Source organism: Mustela erminea, chromosome 1 (assembly GCF_009829155.1).
Source record: "Mustela erminea isolate mMusErm1 chromosome 1, mMusErm1.Pri, whole genome shotgun sequence".
Classification (NCBI taxonomy): Eukaryota; Metazoa; Chordata; class Mammalia; order Carnivora; family Mustelidae; genus Mustela; species Mustela erminea.
The window spans coordinates 161,117,462-161,122,853 of NC_045614.1; the positions used below are offsets into that span (position 1 = coordinate 161,117,462).

Below are 5,392 nucleotides of genomic sequence, written 5' to 3' on the forward strand. Positions count from 1 at the left end.
TGGTTCCATACAAATTTTAGGATTGTTTTTTCCTGCTCTTTGGAAAACACCATGGGATTTTGATCAGAATGGCATTGGAAGTATAGATTATTCTAGGCAGTAGAGACATTTTAACAATGTTTATTCTTCTGATCCATGAACATGGAATGCTCTTCCATCTGTTTGTGTCTTCTTCAATTTCTTTGATGAGTGTTCTGTAGTTCCTTGAGTACAGATCCTCTATCTCTTTGGTTAGGTTTATTCCCAGGTATCTTATGGTTCTTGGTGCTATAGTAAATGGAATCAATTCTCTAATCTCCCTTTCTGTATCTTCATTGTTAGTATATAATAAATCAACTGATTTTTGTACATTGATTTTGTATCCTGCCACATTACTGAATTGCTGTATGAGTTCTATAGTTTTGGGGTAGAGTCTTTTGGGTTTTTCATATAAAGTATCATGTCATCTGTGAAGAGAGAGAGTTTGACTTCTTCATTGCCAATTTGAATACCTTTTATTTGTGTTGTCTGATTGTTGTTGCTAGGAATTCTAGTACTATGTTGAACAACAGTGGCAAGAGTGGGCATCCTTGTGTTCCTGATCTCAAAGAGAAGGCTGTCCGCTTTTCCCCATTGAGGATGATATTCGCTGTGCATTATTCATAGGTAGATTTTATGAAGTTGAAAAATGTTCCCTCTATTTCTATACTTTGAATCATTTTAATCAAGTATGGACTTTGTATCTTGTCAAATGCTTTTTGTGCATCAATTCAGAGGACCATGTGGTTCTTCTCTCTTCTCTTACTGATTTGTTCTATCACATTGATTGATTGGCAAATGTTGACCCACACTTGCATCATGGATAAATCCCATCTGCTCATGATAGATAATCTTTTCAATGTAATGTTGGATCCTATTAGCTAGGATTTTGTTGAGAATTTTAGCATCCATATTCATCAGGGATATTGATCGGAAATTCTCCTTTGTGGTGGGGTCCTTGCCAGGTTTGGGGATCAGGGTAATGCTGGCTTATTAAAAAGAGTCTGGAAGTTTTCCATCTGTTTCTATTTTTTGAAACAGATTCAGGAGAATAGATTATATTTCGTCTTTGAATGTTTGGTAGAATTCTCCAGGGAATTCATCAGGTCCTGGGCTCTTGTTTTTTGGGAGGTTTTTGATCACTGCTTCAGTCTCGTTACTAGATATTGGTCTATTCAGGTTGTCAATTTCATCCTGATTCTGTTTTGGAAGTTTATAGATTTCCAGGAATGTATTTCATCTTGGTTGCTTAACTTATTGGCATATAAGTTTTGATAATAATTTCTGATGATTTTTTTCTATTTCCTTGGTGTTAGTCATGATCTCTCTCTTTTCATTCATAATTTTATTGATTTGGGTCCTCTCTCTTTTCTTTTGGATTATTTTGGCCAATGGCTTATCAATCTTATAGATTCTTTCTAAAACCAGATTCTAGTTTCATTGATGTGTTCTACTGTATCTCTAGTTTCCATCTCATTGATCTCTGCTCTAATCTTGATTATTTCCCTTCTTGTGTGTGGAATTGACTTAATTTGTTGTTGATTGTCCAGTTTTTTAAGGTGTAAAGGGAGCTGGTGTATTCTGGATTTTTCTTTTCTTTTTCTTTGAGGGAGGCTTGGATGGCTATGTATTTCCCCCTTAGGACCACCTTTGCTGTATCCCATAGATTTTGGACTGAAGTGTCTTAATTTTCATTGATTACCATGAATTTTTTACGTTCTTCTTTGATTTCCTGGTTGATCCAAACATTCTTAGGCAGGGTGGTCTTTAGCTTCCAAGTGTTTGAATTCCTTCCAAACCTTTTCTTTTGGTTGAGTTCTAGTTTCAAATTACTGCGGTACGAGAATATGCAGGTAATAATCTCAATCTTTTGGTATTGGTTAATCTTCTTGGTGGATAGACACTTTAAGAATGATATAGTGTCCTTCTTTATATCTGACTACAGTCTTTAGTTTAAACTTTAATTTATCTGATATGAGAATAGCTATCGCAGCTTTCTTTTGAGGCCCGTTGGCATGAAAGATGCTTCTCCATCCCTTCACTTTCAGTCTGGGTGTACCCTTAGGTTCTAAATAGGTCTCTTATAGACAACATATGGATGGGTCCTGTTGTTTTTATCCAATCTGCAACCCTGTGCCATTTTATTGGAGTGTTTAGGCCATTCACGTTGAGAGTGATTATTGAAAGATACATTTTTATTGACATCATGTTGCCTGTGAAGTCCTTATTTCTATAGATTGTCTCTGTAAATTTCTGTTCTATGACACTCTTGGGTTCTTTCTTCTTCTATAGAACCCCTTTTAATATTTCTTGTAGTGCCGGCTTGGTGATCACATACTCTTTTAAACCTTGCCAGTCTTGGAAGCTCTTTATCTCTCCATCCATTTTGAACATCAGCCTTCTGGATAAATTACTCTTGGCTGCATGTTCTTCTCCTTTAGTGCCCTGAATATGTCTTGCCAGCCATATATGGCTTGTCAGGTTCTGTGGATAGGTCTGACATTATTCTGATGGACCTTCCTCTGTATGTAAGGAATCTCTTCCTCCTAGCTGCTCTCAAGAGTTCTTGATTCATCAGTCTCACAATCAAGTGTCTCAAGGTCTTTCCAGATTTGTTGATCTTGGGAGGTGATCTTTCTGCCTCTAGGACATGAATGTTGGTTCCATTCCCCAGACTGGGAAAATTTGTTCAACTATAACTTCTAGTCTTCTTTCTTTCTCCTCCCCCTCAGGGATCCCAATAATTCTGATGTAGGAATGTTTCATGGCATCATTTATTTCCCTAATTCTGTTTTCATGGCTTCTAACTGTTTGTTCCAGGCCTCCTCCTGATCCTTTTTCTCAATCAGTTTGTCCTCTAGATCACTAATTCTATCTTCTGCCTTGGTTACCCTAGATGTTAGAGAATTTAGATTAGACTGGATGTCATTGATAGCACTTTTACCTTCTTCCTGGGTGACTTTCACTTCTGTCCTAATCAATTCCACTAATGATTTTCTCCAACCTAGCCATTGCCTGAGTAATTGTTACCCTATATTCCCTTTCTGACATACTGTTTACATCCATATCCAATAGTTCTGATGGAGAGGGCAGTCTCTGAATTTTTCCTCTGTTGGGTATTCCTCCTCCTAGTCATTTTGGTGAGAGGTGGTTGAGGGGATGTGTAGCTGAATATATCAACTGTGATCCAGGCAAAGTGCACCCTGGAAAGCTTCTAAGCAATCGGAAGTCACCACCAAAAGGAAAGAAAAAAGAAAAAGGAGAGAGACAGGAAAAGAGAGAGAGAGAGAGAGAGAGAGAGAAGACCCAGCCAGAATGGGCCCCAAAGGTAAGATTTATAAGGTATACAACAAAACAAAACAAACAAACAAAAAGACCAACAAAAGTAAATGACAAGAAAAAAAAAAAGAACCCAACCAAAATGAACCCCAAGTATAAGATTTATATAATACCAGAACAAAAACAAATACACAGAAACACTGACAGAAGAAAAAGATGGGAAGATGGTTATAAATCCTTGATGTGGGCAAGGAAGGTTATTTTAATTCTTCCTGGGTGTATCTTGATATCTTTGTTAAAGGACTCAACTTTTGGGAACTTTCCAGAATGCTTGGTGAGATGCGGAGGAGCAGCGGCTACCCGAGCTGCGCCCAGCAACGCGCTCCTTCCTGCTCCCCCACATCGGCCTCTGCCCTCTCACTGGCTGTAGAAAATGGTGAAAGAAACCACTTATTATGATGTTTGGGGGGTCAAACCCAATGCCACCCAAGAACTGAAAAAGGCCTAGAGGAAACTGGCCTTGAAGTACCACCCTGATAAGAATCCAAATGAAGGAGAGAAATTTAAACAGATTTCTCAAGTTTATGAAGTACTCTCTGATGCAAAGAAAAGGGAATTATATGACAAAGGAGATGAACAGGGAATTAAAGAAGGTGGACCTGGTGGTGGTTTTGGCTCCCCCATGGACATCTTTGATATGTTTTATGGAGGAGGAGGAAGAATGCAGAGAGAAAGGAGAGGTAAAAATGTTGTACATCAGCTCTCAGTAACCTTAGAAGATTTTATATAATGGTGCAACAAGAAAACAAGCTCTGCAAAAAAATGTGATTTGCGATAAATGTGAAGGCTGAGGTGGTAAGAAAGGAGCAGTTGAGTGTTGTCCCAGTTGCCGAGGTACTGGAATGCAAATAAGAATTCATCAGATAGAACCTGAAATGGTTCAGCAAATTCAGTCTGTGTGCATGGAGTGCCAGGGCCGTGGGGAACAGGTCAGTTTTAAAGATAGGTGTAAAAGCTGCAATGGAAGGAAGGTAGTTCGAGAGAAGAAGATTCTAGAAGTTCATATTGATAAAGGCATGAAAGATGGCAAGGAGATAACATTCCATGGTGAAGGAGACCAAGAACCAGGACTGGAACCAGGAGATATTATCATTGTTTTAGATTAGAAGGACCATGCTGTTTTTACTTGGCGAGGAGAAGACTTTTTCATGTGTATGGACATACAGCTGGTTGAAGCACTGTGCCGTTTTCAAAAGCCAATATCTACTCTTGACAACTGAGCCACTGTCATCACCTCTCATCCAGGTCAGATTGTCAAGCATGGAGATATCAAGTGTGTGCTAAATGAAGGCATGCCAATTTATTGTAGGCCATATGAGAAGGGTCGCCTCATCATCGAATTTAAGGTAAACTTTCCTGAGAATGGCTTTCTGTCTCCTGATAAACTCTCTTTGCTGGAAAAACTCCTACCTGAGAGGAAGGAAGTAGAAGAGACTGATGGAATGGACCAGGTAGAACTGGTGGACTTTGATCCAAATCAGGAAAGATGGCGCCATTACAATGGGGAAGCATATGAGGATGATGGACATCATCCCAGGGGTGGTGTTCAGTGTCAGACCTCTTAATGGGGCCAGTGAATAACACTGCTGGCATTTTATGTGCAGTAGTGAATGAGTGAAGGACTATAATCATAGCTCACTACTTTCTATTGTTTTTGTTTTAATATTCAACTATAGTAGTGTTTTAAAAGTTAAATGAGAGCGGTGCCCGGCTAGCTCAGTCGGTAGAGCATGAGACTCTTAAAAGTTAAATGAAGAATAAACTCAAATATAAAAGCTCTGGGGAAAAAAAAAAAAGGACTCAGCTTTCCAGAGATAAAGGGAGATTAAATCTGGTTTATATATAATGGTAGTATTGATTAGGGAAAGAGGATTACCTTGAAGCTTATATCTATATGTATATTAAAAAAATAGAAAAGCAGAAGAAAAACACAGGTATATGTATGAAAAAAGTTCAAGTTAAAAGGTTATTACAGAATATGTTGTGTTGAACCTCTCGTTGTAATAGTACATAGGTTAAAAAAATTAAAAAGAAC

The 5,392-nt window shown here is 38.3% G+C and overlaps 1 pseudogene; it reads left to right on the plus strand.

The window, feature by feature from the left end:
• The first annotated feature begins 3,695 nt into the window (after positions 1-3,695).
• Positions 3,696-5,055, plus strand: LOC116594036 (annotated as a pseudogene).
• The last annotated feature ends 337 nt before the right edge of the window (positions 5,056-5,392 follow it).